This window comes from Pyrus communis, chromosome 4 (genome assembly GCF_041283825.1).
Source record: "Pyrus communis isolate YQ-2024b chromosome 4, ASM4128382v1, whole genome shotgun sequence".
NCBI classification, from domain to species: Eukaryota; Viridiplantae; Streptophyta; class Magnoliopsida; order Rosales; family Rosaceae; genus Pyrus; species Pyrus communis.
In genome coordinates, this window is record NC_142568.1 from 16,151,156 (window position 1) to 16,165,809 (window position 14,654).

General features: G+C 37.4%; 1 long non-coding RNA gene and 2 pseudogenes across 20 annotated transcripts in view; 2 read left to right on the forward strand and 1 right to left on the reverse strand.

Annotated features, from left to right (window-relative positions):
* The first annotated feature begins 423 nt into the window (after positions 1–423).
* The window catches only part of LOC137722721 (pectin acetylesterase 5-like), a 30,179-nt pseudogene continuing 15,948 nt past the window's right edge, over positions 424–14,654 (forward strand). Inside the window, exons 1-10 of the transcript XR_015961669.1 lie at positions 424–729; positions 839–921; positions 1,227–1,356; positions 1,479–1,558; positions 1,646–1,735; positions 1,811–1,935; positions 2,315–2,375; positions 7,534–7,587; positions 7,702–7,779; positions 7,872–7,977. The product of XR_015961669.1 is annotated as a pectin acetylesterase 5-like (transcript). The remainder of the gene's footprint in view (positions 730–838; positions 922–1,226; positions 1,357–1,478; positions 1,559–1,645; positions 1,736–1,810; positions 1,936–2,314; positions 2,376–7,533; positions 7,588–7,701; positions 7,780–7,871; positions 7,978–14,654) is intronic.
* LOC148697540 (uncharacterized) lies at positions 5,517–6,924 on the reverse strand (annotated as a pseudogene).
* Positions 9,714–14,613, forward strand: LOC137726370 (uncharacterized). 19 transcript variants are annotated; one of them, XR_015961684.1, is made up of 9 exons: positions 9,716–10,234; positions 11,081–11,121; positions 11,495–11,603; positions 12,360–12,471; positions 12,853–13,128; positions 13,549–13,605; positions 13,731–13,743; positions 13,875–13,917; positions 14,002–14,613. It is a non-coding gene; the product is annotated as an uncharacterized LOC137726370 (long non-coding RNA). The 19 variants fall into 19 exon arrangements; XR_015961680.1 differs by having other exon boundaries at positions 13,552–13,605; positions 13,681–13,743; XR_015961692.1 differs by having other exon boundaries at positions 13,552–13,605; positions 13,681–13,743; positions 14,046–14,613.

The following is a 14,654-nucleotide window of genomic DNA, read 5'->3' on the forward strand; positions in this document are numbered from 1 at the left end:
CCCAAACCAAGCAAAGTAATTCACGTTGGCTAACATTGTTCGTTTGGAAGTATTTCTAAAATGACTGAAGATGTTTTTGGTGAAAATGTTTTGATATCTATTCGTAGTAAAAATCCAAATAGATATTGAAAAAAATACTAGAACTAATTCTTACAATAAGCACAAATCTGATGCTTTTTCTAAAAAATATTTAAAGTGTTTTTGAAAATCAAAATCAATTTTACTAAAAACGTTTTAAAAATTATTTTAAAAACACTTTGTAACGAGATAATTGATTTTAGCTTTAAAAATATGAAGGGTATTATGTGTTTGGTTGACCGTGCTCAACAGTGATCTTCCGTTGTTCACGCGCCACGAGCTAGCTAGGTCACAAGTTGAAAGCCACGGAAATCGGAGGTAGCTTGAAATGCAAGCCATGGAAGTTACGTCTCTCTGCAACCTCGAACCTCAAACACTGACGAGCCATGGTGGTGGAGAGAGTCGGGTCAAATTCTATGGCGAATATTTCTGGGCTTCGCGGCCTGCTGTGGTGGATGCAGTGGGCCAAGCGTGGCTGGGCAATCGCCGCCGTCGGATTCGCCGTCTTCGTCTTCATCTTCGCTCTCTCTGTCGCCTCCTACTATCGGAGTTCCGAGCCGGAGTCCAACACCGCGAACGCATTTCATCGCATCACCACCTCCGATTTGATCGACCTGACATTGTTGCACAGCGCCAAAGATAGAGGCGCCCGTACTGCACCGTAACCCTTTGCTAATCAAATTTTAATTACCATGTGTTTCAGCTCCTAATTAATTTCTCCTTGATTTGATTACCCTCTTGTTTAATTTATGTTTTGCAGTTTGTTTAGATGGAAGTTTGCCAGGCTACCATTTTCAAAATGGATTTGGATCCGGCGCCAAAAATTGGCTACTTTTCATTGAGGTCTTAACATTTCAAAATTCTTATGTTGTTGGAAAGGCGCAGAGATAACTGGTTATGAACTTTTAATCGAAACTGGAATTGGACGGATACTAAACAGACAATAAAATGCCCTAAACCTTAGTGTTACATGCGTTATGTTTCCCGATTAATAATTTCTTTAAAATTTTGTAACCAGTTCTGTTTGTGCATATTTCTTACAATTGTTTTGTTCAATTTCATTGCATTTACATGTTCTAGTTGGTTTGTTTATTAAGATGAAAAAACTATGTGTAATGGATTTATTAGGTTGAAATGTTGAAATGTAGGGTGGAGGTTGGTGCAACACAATAGAATCATGTATTTTGCGTAAACATATGCATTTAGGATCTTCCAAACATATGGGACGTCGAGTTCACTTTACTGGGATTTTAAGCCCTTACCCTGACCATAATCCGGGTAATTATATTCTGCTCAGTTGCTTCGTATATGTACGATCACCATAATGCTTAATTATTTGTAGTTTTAACTCAATGTCAAGTTAAACAGTTAACCAATTCCAATTTTGGAGCATTCTCTAGGATTCTTTAACTGGAACTGAGTCAGAATACAGTATTGTGATGGTGCATGTATAGCCGGTCACCCTGATAATGAGTTGAAGGTAAGTTATGTTTGGAGATTTTCTGCCTTGTTTGAGAATCAGTAGTAATTTTATTAATGGAGGTTTTATTGCTCTTCAATGGTATAGAATGGAACGGAACTTTTCTTTAGGGGCCAGCTCATCTGGGAAGCAATTATGGATGAACTCTTGTCATTTGGCTTGTCAAAAGCGGAACAGGTATCAATCTTGCAGGCCCTTCTTTCGGGCCCTTCTTTTGGGAAGCAATAATGTGTGTGAATAACAATCTTACAGGCCCTTCTTTCGGGATGCTCTTCTGGTGGGTTGGCGGCTCTTATACATTGTGATGAATTTCGACATCTTTTGCCTAAGGATGCCACTGTCAAATGTCTAGGGGATGCTGGTTTTTTTCTTGATGAGTATGTTTTATGCATACCAGTTCCTTCTGCACCAACATCTTTTAGCTAATCTGCTTGGCATGAAGTTTTTCTAGGATCATATATTTTCACATGTGAACTCTTCGAGGGCCATAATTTCGTTCTTATCTTTGCTGTTTCCTTATTCTACTGTTCCTAGTTCATACATTAGGAAATAAGACCTATCACAATCGAACACCTTTGAACCATTCTCTTTTCTATCAAATTTGCAATTCTCCCTCTCAAGCTACACTAGGAATGTTGAAATTCTTGCAAGGTCTTACTAACTACTTGTTCTACGTGTATAAAGCCCTTTTTCTTAAAGCATCATCTGTGCTCTTACTAGTGATCACATAGCTACATTCTGTTTAGTACATTTCAGGAAAGATGTTCTCCACAATCCTACCGTGAGATCTCTCTTTCGTGATGTTGTCAACCTTCAGGTTATGCTCTGACATTGACGATACTAGCTTATACAATCCCTTTCTTGGTGATACTTATCCTAGTTTTTGGGTATAACTTTAGTTACTACCTAGGTGATAGTGTAGGGTTGTCGGGTTTGACGGATGGAATGAATATGAGGTGTACCAGCATGTATCAATATAATTTTCAATCTTAAATATGGTACATCTGTTAATTCTTATTTTAGACTCTGGCATATCATACTTGATAAAATATGAACTTGCTAAGGTTTCTAGGGTTGAAGCCATGAGAGAGAAGTGTTGAAGATGGTTTTGTATTGACTTGATGAAACAATTACAAGATGAAACATATATATAGGGAAGAAAAAGAACATAAACCTAATTTTGCCTAACTTACCTAACTTGCTTGACTATGGTAACTTGCCTAACTTTGAACAAGAAAATTGACTAGCCTACCATTATTCCAACATGTTTATTTCATGCATTTTAATTGCTTAATACTCCCCCTCAAGGTGGAATGTGAATGTCAATCACACCCATCTTGCCACGTAATGAGTGAAACATCCCTTGTCCAAGCGGCTTGGTAAATATATCAGCCAACTGTGCTCCAGTACGAACGTAGGCTGTCGTGATAACCCCTGATTGAATACGTTCACGAACAACATGACAATCGATTTCTATGTGTTTGGTACGCTCGTGGAACACAGGATTGGCTGCTATATGAAGAGCCGCTTGATTGTCACAATGCAGTTTTGCTGGCACATGATGATCAACTCGTAAGTCAGCTAACAAGTATTTCATCCATGTAAGCTCACACGTCGCAGAGGCCATGGCACGATACTCTGCTTCTGCTGAAGATCGAGAAACGGTGGTTTGTTTCTTAGTCTTCCAAGATACCAATGCTCCTCCAAGGAATATGCAATAACCCGTGACGGATCTCCTTGTAATTGAACATCGAGCCCAATCGGCATCACAATATCCAGCCAAGATTAGGTCCCCCTTTGAAGGAAATAGAAGTCCTTGTCCAGGTGCCCCTTTCAAGTATCGCAAGAGACGATGGACTGCATCTAAATGTGGTTTTCTTGGTTGTTGCATGGTATTGGCTAAGTACATGAACTGCATATGAAATTTCCGGTCTAGTGATAGTAAGGTAAATAAGTTTACCAACAAGTCTCCTATACTTCGAGGCATCATGAAGAACTTGCCCTTCCGTTGGAGATATCTTCAAATTTTCTTCCATGGGAAATTTTGCAGGTTTGACACCCAGTAAGCCGGCTTCATCAAGAATGTCAAGCGTGTATTTCCGTTGTGAGATAGAAATACCTTGAGAAGACCTAGCCACCTCTACGCCGAGAAAGTATTTTAATGGTCCCAGATCCTTGATTCGAAACTGAGTGTGAAGAAATTGTTTGAGATCACGAATGGCCTCTTCATCATTGCCTGTGATGATCATGTCATCGACGTAGATTAGTATAGCTGTGAATGAGTGATCACGTACCTTGGTGAACAAGGAATAATCGGCCTTGGATTGTTGATACCCAGCTTGGTGTATAGCAGTGGAAAATTTGTGAAACCAGCTTCGAGAGGCTTGTTTAAGCCCATAAAGTGACTTGTTGAGTCGGCATACATTGTGCTCCCCCTGACGACGAAGACCAGGAGGCAGTTGCATATAGACTTCTTCCTTAAGATCTCCATGGAGGAAGGCATTTTGAACATCCATTTGGTGGAGAGACCAATGACGAACAGAAGCTACGGCCAAAAGACATCGGACGGTAATAAGTTTGGCAACTGGGGCGAAAGTCTCTTTGTAATCGATACCTTCACGTTGTGTAAAACCCTTGGCAACAAGGCGAGCTTTATAACGCTCGACAGACCCATCTGAATGATACTTGACCTTGTAAACCCATTTGCAACCAATAGCTCGATGCCCGGGAGGGAGACGAGTGAGAGTCCAAGTCCGATTTTGTTCTAAGGCTAGGAGTTCAGCTTGCATGGCGGCTTGCCATGCAGGATCACTATTAGCTTGCTCAAAGGTAGTGGGTTCAACAATGTTGGAAATAGCACAAGCAAAAGAACGGTGTGAAGAAGAAAGATGAGCATAAGAAACATAGTGAGATAAAGGGTAACGTGTACCTGACATGGAAGAGGAGGTGGCACTGGGAGCAAGAGAGTGTACATGATATAAATGATAGCCCTGAAGTCGTACGGAGGATTTTGGAGGACGGTTGGAGTGGCGAATGGCAAGGGGAAGAAGGGAGGGAGCAGGCTCGGTGATGAGAAGGTCCGAGGAAGGGTTGGTGGCATGGATAGGGGGTGTGACTTGTGGTGGGTCGTGCGGTGGGTCGTGTGGTGTGTCGTGGGATGGAAGGGGGATGGTAGTGGTGGTAGGGGCAGGTGAGTCAATGGTAGTATCAAGGGGAAGGGGGAGAACAACACTGTCAAGTTGGTGATCTGGGGGTTGGGAAAGAAAGGGAAAGGTGTCCTCATGAAAGATCACATCACGGGAGGTGGAGAATTTGTGGGTAGTGAGATCATAAACACGGTACCCCTTTTGACCAAGAGGATATCCAACAAATATGCATTTCCGAGCACGTTGATCAAACTTGTGTGTGGGAGTGAGATTTGTGGCATAGCATAAGCAACCAAACACACGCAAGTGATGGAAATCTGGAGGTGTACAATGTAAAAGCTCAAATGGGGTTTTGTGATGGAGGAGTGGTGTTGGTAAGCGATTGATTAAATAACATGCCGTTTGAACACTTTCCCCCCAAAAGATTAAAGGTAAATTGGCTTGAAAACGAAGTGCTCGCCCAACATTTAAAAGATGGCGATGTTTTCTTTCAACGACCCCATTTTGTTGGGGAGTAGAAGGACAAGAAGTGTGAAACACAATACCCTTGCTATCAAAAAAGGAACGTAAAGAAATGAATTCAGCCCCATTATCTGCCCTAATCGTCTTGATCATGCGATTGAATTGTGTTTGAACCCAAGCAATAAAAGAACGTAACAACCCTTGTGTTTCAGATTTTAAACGCATAAGATGGATCCAAGTAAATCGTGAATAATCATCAACAATAGTAAAAAAATATCTAGCCCCAGAATGAGAATTGACTCGATGGGGTCCCCAAATATCACAATGTATTAAATCAAAAGGTGCTTGAGATGAAATAAAGCTTGACGGAAAAGACAAACGAGTTTGTTTAGCAAGGGGACAAATGTCACACAAATGGCTAGAATCAAACATAATAGTTGGAACTTGCTTGGTCAAAAGTTGTAAGGGACCGGTGGAGGGATGTCCTAACCTTCGGTGCCAAAGGTTTGAATGACGATTGACATTGTGAGCTAAATGAGGGTTTTGTGTTGACGACAAGTAATAGAGCCCATTATATCGCTTGCCCAGGCCAATCGTCCTCCTCGTAGCCATGTCCTGTATCACACAAAAGGTAGGAAAGAAAATCACTATGCATTGTAGAGACTCAGTGAGTTTGCTAACGGATAACAAATAAACTTGAAAATTTGGAACATGTAACACATCATCAAGTTTAAGAAGAGGAGTTGCTTGGAAGGAACCAACAGATTCTATAATGGCTTTTCCCCCATTCGGCATTTGTACATAATCACACATAGATTTCTTGTGAAGCAAGTGAGGTGAAGGAGATATATGATCCGTTGCCCCACTATCAATGATCCAATATAGGTTTTTCTGTGGTAAGGCTCCTGACATTTTAGACAGAGGTGTAAGAGTACTTGTGGCATTTGCAAAATGGTGAGGATTACCATCCAAGTTGTTTTTCTTGAGCATGGCCATGATTTGGTTGTACTCTTCAGGAGTGAACTTGGGGTTGTCACCGTTGGTTTTATGATGGTGCTGATCCGTGACTGTGGCGACTTCACTGCTAGTCTTTATTTGATTAGCCGCAGGTTTCTTCTTGTTAGGAGGAATCATCTTTTTGCCATGGTATTTGTGCCCCGGTGGAAAGCCATTGAGATAGAAACACCGATCTACGGTGTGATATTTTTGATCACAATAAGAGCATTTAATAGATGAGTTACCTCGTTATGCAGCAGATTCCCTATGGCTTGTCAAATGCATCGCATGCAAACTGTTGTTATGACGAGTGAGAGATACCTCTACTTGTTTCTCTTGTTGTAAAACAAGAGAGTATGCCTTTCGAGTATCGGGAAGTGGCTGCATCAACAAGATTTGCCCACGTACTGCGGCATAGGACTCGTTTAATCCCATGAGAAACTGCATCACTCTTTCCTTTTCATCACGTTCATTGATCTTCTTCAAACCCCCACAAGTGCATGTTGAGGGCTCATGATAGGACGTCAATTCATCCCACAATGCCTTTAGTTTGGTGTAGTAGACTGAGATCGATTGTTGCTCCTGTCTGTGCTCAACAATTTCTCTCTTAATTTGGTAAACACGTGAATCGTTCCCTTGAGAGAAACGATCACGCAAGTCAGCCCACACATCTGCTGCTGAAGTGTAGTAGGAAACGCTGCTTGCGATGTCTTCATGTACAGAATTCAGGATCCATGCGAGAACCATGTCATGGCATCGTTGCCACAATGCAAATTGTTTATCTGTTTCAGCAGGTGGGTCAATGGTTCCATCGACCAAACCTAGCTTGTTCTTAGCACTTAGACTGATGCGCATAGCACGGCTCCATGTGTTGTAGTTGTCTCCTTGAAGGGTTTTGCAGACCAAGATGTTCCCAGGTTGATCAGAGGGGTGTAATAAAAACGGGTTCGAGAGATCAGTAGCCATCTCTAATGGTTTTGTGTTGGTTCCTGAATCACTCATGATGACGATGTTGTTGGTTGTGGTGCGGAAGCGTTGAAGATAGGTGGGGTATTCAGAGTCACCAGAAACGATGCTCTGATACCATGATAAAATATGAACTTGCTAAGGTTTCTAGGGTTGAAGCCATGAGAGAGAAGTGTTGAAGATGGTTTTGTATTGACTTGATGAAACAATTACAAGATGAAACATATATATAGGGAAGAAAAAGAACATAAACCTAATTTTGCCTAACTTACCTAACTTGCTTGACTATGGTAACTTGCCTAACTTTGAACAAGAAAATTGACTAGCCTACCATTATTCCAACATGTTTATTTCATGCATTTTAATTGCTTAATAATACTGATTTTCTTATTCATGCTGTATCAGGGGTTAGCGAAAAGTTTGAACAAGGATTGTGTTGCGAGAATGGAACCAGATATGGTAGATTTTATCTTCTTCTTTTTTATATGGTACCAATGATTAAATTTGGGATGTTCTTATTTTTCCTCTAGGTTATGGTTTTTAACACAGCCCCAATCGTTTGTTTTTATGTAGTGTATCTTTCCTGAAGAAATTGTTAAAAACATCAAAACCCCCATGTTCCTCGTTCAATCAGCTTATGATTTTTGGCAAGTAAGCTTCCTCAGAACTCAAAGCTTCATTTGCTTATCATCTGAATTTGACTTACATCCCTTTTCTCTTTTTTCGTATGTGATGATCATTAGATACAAAATACCTTGATACCTAAAGCATCCGATCCACATAGCTACTGGCAAAATTGCAGACTGAACATTTATAATTGCAATTCTACCCAGGTTGAAATACTTCTAGGTATGTATATACCACTATCGTTAGTCAAAAGGTAGATTTTTGTTCAGGGTCTTCTTGTTATATTACATTGAAACTAGGATTCTTACTGTCTTTCTACCAATTGCAAATGCAATCAGCGGGCATTACCTGCAGCATCACTAGCTCGAGGCCTCTTTTACAGAAAATATGATTCATTGATCATACACTAATTGGTTGTATAATGAAGAATAGTTGTAAACAAAATACACACTACTAAAAAAGGACCTAATAGCGTCAGTTGTTGCGTCGGTTTAATATTATATAGTGGCGAAAAAGAGATTTACGACACTCACTGAAGATGACGTCGTATTTACTGTCACTTATAAGCGTCATAAAATTTCTATGTCGCTTTTAAACCGACGTAAAAATTTAGTGTCGCTTATAATCGACATATATTTTAATATTTTTAAGTACTGGCGTCGCTTTAAATAAAATAGTGTCGCTTTTAAGCGACATAAACTATGGGTGTCGCTTCTAGGCGACACTAATTCTTGTTTTTAATATTTTAAATCCTGCATCGGTTTTGAGCGACATATATTTTGAAAACCAGTGTCGGTTGTAAGCGACACATTGATGGTCTTTATATGCTCTCCCCGTGTTTTCTTTTTCTTCTCTTGCACTTTTCTTATTCGTTCTTCCAATTTTTACAAAGTCTCCCGTGTTCTCTCTCTTTCAGCTTTCTCCTTTGGTTTTCAAACTTCATTTGTTCCTCTTCACAACAGTAAGTTTTTCTTGCTTATAATATTTTTATTTTCTCCTCTTATGTTTAATTTTTAGTTACAATTTATTTTTGTAGGAAATTTATTTGAGGTGGTTGAGTACATAAAGAATTGTTGATGTCGAAATTCTTCAACAAATCAGGTTTGTATCACTAACTTCTTAAATTGTATAATACACAAGTTTATTTATTTAAAAATTATAATTTAAGCACTTAGATAAAATTCTACTATTTTTGTTAAATTAATAAAAATTTAGTCGAATTAATTAATTTTGTCAATCTAATTGTTATTTTAATTTGTTGTTATTTTGATAATTTTTTGTTGTTATTTACTAGAATGGATTAGATGAACATAATTTGAATTGTTATGAGAAAATGGAATGAATAATATTTATAAGCATTTATGTTAAATTAACAATATTAAATATAACATAAACTTATAATATTGAGTAATATAAGAATATGTTATGTTAATTTTTTTTTTTGCACTCTAATTGTTATTTTAATTTGTTGTTATTTTGATAATTTTTTGTTGTTATTTACTAGAATGGATTAGATGAACATAATTTGAATTGTTATGAGAAAATGGAATGAATAATATTTATAAGCATTTATGTTAAATTAACAATATTAAATATAACATAAACTTATAATATTGAGTAATATAAGAATATATTATGTTTTTTTTTTTTTTTTGCACTCTAATAAGAATATAACCTAAACTTATAATATTTAGGAATATAAGAATATAAGAATACAACCTTTCATAAGAATATAACCTAAACTTATAATATAAGAATATCCTTTCATATAAGAATATAACCTTTCATATAAGAATTACTTTAGTCTAAAGAAGCTGGCAAAATTGCACTGTAGAAATGAACAGTGTTTTGAACCACATTTCAGTTTATTTACAAGATTACCACTCGGATGCTTTTAACCAACTTTCACTTAATTTACAAAATTGCCACTCAGGCTTAAAAACCTATTTTCAGCCGTCGGCTGCATTTCACGTTTGACTCGGCGAGAGAGAGAGAGAGGAGGGGGACAGCACGCCTGACAAATTGGAGAGAGACAATCGCTCGCATTTTTGACTCGGAGACAGCTGGGTGTGCCTCTGTCGAGCGGAGAGAGGGGGACAGAGCGACTACAGAGGAGGGAGACACAGGGCCTGACAGATTGGAGAGAGATGGGAGCTACGGGTTTGTCTTTGTCTCTCTGTGTGCCGCTGATCTTGAAGCCGCGTGTTGATAATCATGGAAAGGCAGGGGTGCGATGGTCGTTTTAGTCTGTAGGGTTTCGAACGGATTGGGTGGGTTAGGGAGACTTTCATTTCCTTTCTTTCTGTGAGCTGCAAAGGGACTTGGGGAGACCATGCCGTCAGGAGAGAGAGCGGGAGGGAGAGAGATAGGGATTTGGTAAGGGGAGACATGCGGCTTGCAGCGATCCACTCTGTTGGCATCTCCCTATAACCGAGTAGCTTGGTTTGGATCGGGCAATTCCGGAGGCCCTGCCATCGAGGTTAGTCTGAAGCGATTCCTATCCTATTGACTTATTGCATGTCAAAATCTGCTTCAAATTTGTGATTTAATATAATTGGGCTTTAGAAAAAAAATTCATGATTTTGTCTAATCCAATTGAATGATTAGAAAAATTTTCATTAAATTTCTGGGTTTCCTGGGGGTTTCTGAATCGTGATGCTGAGAGAGATTGGTTGCTTTAATTGCTAATGAAATTAGCTTCTAAACGTTCATAATTTGCCTTTTTTATGTTCGTTCTATATTTTCTTTGAGTTAAGATATATATATATATATATATATATATATTAAAGAAGGCATAAAAAAACTGGACATTTTTATGATATTCTCTGTAATATTAAAGAAGGCATAAAAAACCGGACATTTTTATGATATTCTCTGTAATATTAAAGAAGGCATAAAAAACCGGACATTTTTATGAGATCTGGGTCTGTATGGGTCAAAAGTGAAAAATTACATGTGAATTTTCGACTCCGGATTATTTATTTATTTGGGTATGATAATGGTATGCAAACATATTGTTGCTCTTCGACTTCCGATAATTTATTTATTTATTTGGGTATGATTGACGGCGAAACATATTTATTTATTTATTTGGGTATGATTGACGGCGAAACATATTGTTATTACACGTGAATTTCAAATGTAGGCATAAAAAACTGAATATTTGTTTTAGGTCTGGGGTTCTCTCTGTTAATTGTTGTAATTATGTTTATTTTCACCGGTATGTTACGTACTGAAAATATATCCTGTTTTATTAACTTCTCTTGCAATTTGAAAGTGTATATAATCTGCATTGTTCTTACTGGTGGTATGAAATTATGTGCAGCGTCAAGGGGGAAGAAGCGAAAGAATGACTATGTCTGTAAGGTATACCTCCGGGTCATTATACATATCTCTCTGTTCATATTATTTCCTTTTCATTCTTGCTAAATTATTGGGTTATTATATTTGTGTACAGATATTAGTGTATTTGTTAATTGGATTTCGATAATTGGAGTTCAAATATTACATTGTTATAGAGATACCAATTTCTCATATGATTGCAATTTGCATGTAGATATGTGTTATCTGATTCAATCACAAAATTTGTATCCCTTTAGCTAATAGTATGTTCATTTGCTGAACTGGGTTGGCTTCAGTTTTAGGTTTTATTATGCGGTATGCAGTTGGTCAATTCTTGAACATATTCTCAATTTAGAACGAGAGAAACTAATGATTCTTCTGAATGAAAATGTTTCAGATGGGTTTCTGTAATGCAAATTTCGTGATGTTCATAACGCTGATTTGATTCTCTCATAAGAAAGGATCTCCTCTCTGGCTTTCTGGGCCAAGTCATCGAAGCTCTCTCTGTAAGTAATTTCTCACCATTTTCATCATATTTACCCCCGTCGTAGTAAAATCGGATTTCTTTGGTTAAATTGATTGCGCCAATCAGTTCATTTGCTTTCAATTTCTTAGTTCTCTGCTTGGTTGCTGGGAAAGTGTAGGAAAAATGATTTAAATTTACTTCCTTTTATGTTTTCGACTTCAATCTTCGTAGTAATTGTACCTAAATGAGCTGACTTTTGTTACAGTTTTTGTGGAATTCCATCTTCTTTCTGTTATCTGATTGATCTAATTGATTTAAAATGTATATAAAAAGTGACTTGATTTTGTTTTTTGCTCTGTTGACTTCTGATTCTGAACTGTTTAATTGGATTCATTATCAAAAAAGCTGATTTTTTTTAAATATTTATTTATTATTATTTTTTTTTAAAGAAAAATGATTCTTGAATGCACAATGTTGATAGGTTTTTATTGCCCATCTCAAAGACTGATAAATTCACTTTTGGGGGAACATACATGCCTAAATTTTTTTTCCTGTGCTGATTTGAGCTGCAAATGTACGAGGGTTGGTCTGAATTGACGATCATAGATTTTGCGTATGCAAATGTATACTAATTTAGGATCTTGAGCATTGTGGTGGTATGATCTCATGATAAAATGTCCAAGAATATATGATTTTTTTTTCTTTTGATTCAGTATCATGACTCAGTTGCAAAGCACTAAACATTGTAGTTAAATACTTGCATGCTAATGGTTTGGTGTAATGGTAACTCATTTAGAGAGAGAAAGTGGCAGCAGTAGTGGGGAAGGAAGAAGGACTATTCATGTTTCTGTTATCATTTTTGCCATTCGAAGCTCTGGGGTTTGGCTTTGGCTCTGTTAGCTGTTGAGGTAATTATTAATTGTAATTTTTTTTTTTCAGTATTCGGTGAGTTTGATCATATGGGTTTGACCATTATAAACAGGTTCACTTTTTAGGGTGGGTAATTTTGTGGTTTGAAAATTATGTGTTAGAAGTGTGTAAGTTCGGGCTTAGAAATGAGTTTTCTGTTAAAATTTCATTTTTGTGATTTTGGGGGTTTTGTTTCAAGCAATCTCATCCTTTTAATCGGACTTATTCCAAATTTTATTGGTGGGTGTTGGGTGCTTTTGAATTTGGTGAAATTTGTGATTTTTCAGTGCTTCAATGGTGTTTTGGAATGATTGGTATTTTGGTGACAAATGCAACTAATTATGTGGATCTTAATTTGATGATTCATTTCTTTCACTCAGTGTGTCAGGAAATGAGTTCAACCATGGATTCATATACATTGAAGTCCACATCAAATTTGTCTGCTCTCTGACCTGATTGAGTGAGGGAGGAGGGATACAGCGCAGAGAGAATATGACGGAAATTGAGGAGGAAGCCCAAGCTTTCAGAGAGTTAGTGAGATCTGAACTCTGAAGCCCATGCCTGGATGAACTGATTTAATTTGAGCACACAGAGCTCAAATCTGGTGTTCAAAAATAAGGCGGAGGCCACAAAGTTCTCAAATCCAAGATGAAAAGGTATAATCCAAGCCTCTGCAACTATTTGTCTCCTTGATATATATATATATATATATATATGCCATTAATTGTTAAAACAATATCTTCGTATGATTTTGTTTTTTAAGTTTATATTTTTGGTCTGCATCTATTCCCTCTACTCTCATCCCTCTCCTCCACCACAACTCCCCCCCCTTCCCCCCCAGAGGCGCGCATCCCATCTTTGTCGTTGTCCATATTCTTCTCTGTGAATCAATGTCAATGTTTAATTTTCATAGGAGGTGCAAAAAAAATTTGGACTTTTTGTGATCCCACAACCCCACCCCCACATATAATTGGCTTTAAAGGGTTCTGGGTTCTGTAGATTCTGTTCATTATTTCAAAGTATTATTATTTTTTTTAGAAATTTGAAAGATTGTTTCAAACATTGATATATAAAAGCAGTGCAGTTTGGCATATCAAATCAACCTGCTGCTTTCTTGGGACTCTAATTCTTAGGTGAGTTCTTCTGTTTCTCATTTTATTGATGCTTTTTGGCTTTCCTTTCATCTAGGTTCTGTAATTTTCATATAGTTTTTTGTTCTTTTGATGCATTTGCTACTATGATCTTCTAACTGCTGAAGTTTCTTCAGTCTGGTATGTCATTTTAACGGTTGGAATTCCACAATTTGATTAGTCTTGATAATTTCCGAAAGAAGAAGAAGGCCCTGTGTCCAAGTTTTAAAAGGCACACTTTGTAATGCTTCAAAATTTCATGCTTTTTTCAGGAATTCAGACAGGCAGGATGCGGATACTTCTGACTTTATCGAGGTTAGTGAATTATGTTGTTTCTCCACGGGGTGCAGTTTTATTGTTACACTTTGTAAAGCTTCAAAATTTTATGTTTTTTTTTAGGAATTTAGTAGTCCCCATCATCATCAGTTTGTCTGCTATTGCAGTTAGAGAAGCATTCCACAGAAGAAGGCGGGGTTACACCTTCAGTTTATTCGTGCAAAGAACCAGTATGTCCAAAAATATATGTTACTCGATTCTTAAAAACTTTATGGCATGACAAAATAAATTTACAAATTGCTAATTTTTCTGTTTTGTATAAAATCTTTGTTCACTCTACCTGAATAGGTACACATGTTAAGTTTTCTTTCATCTTATCTTTGGCACAGAAAGCACCATCAAAATTTAAACTTTTTTTTTTTTTTTCATTCGGCTGTTGAGGAAGGGATTGTTGTTGGTGGATGAAACCTTTAGGTAATTATCTGTTGCTTATTGAACTCCCCCAATCATGAGTTTTGACTCGGAAGAAGATTTTGATGATGACAGATACTGAATTAAATTTTGGCTCAAATTGTATTGAAAATTGCAGTTCGGAGCAATTTTTATGAGGAAGAAGGATGAGTCCCAAACATATGTATGAATTTAGTCAATTTCTACATGCTCCATTCAGTAGATGAATTGTAAACATATGAATTTCAAGCACCTGAATTGAATAGATGCTTTTAATTCTTCTCTCATCTAAACCTTAGATTTTTCTGCAATTTTATTTCTATGTT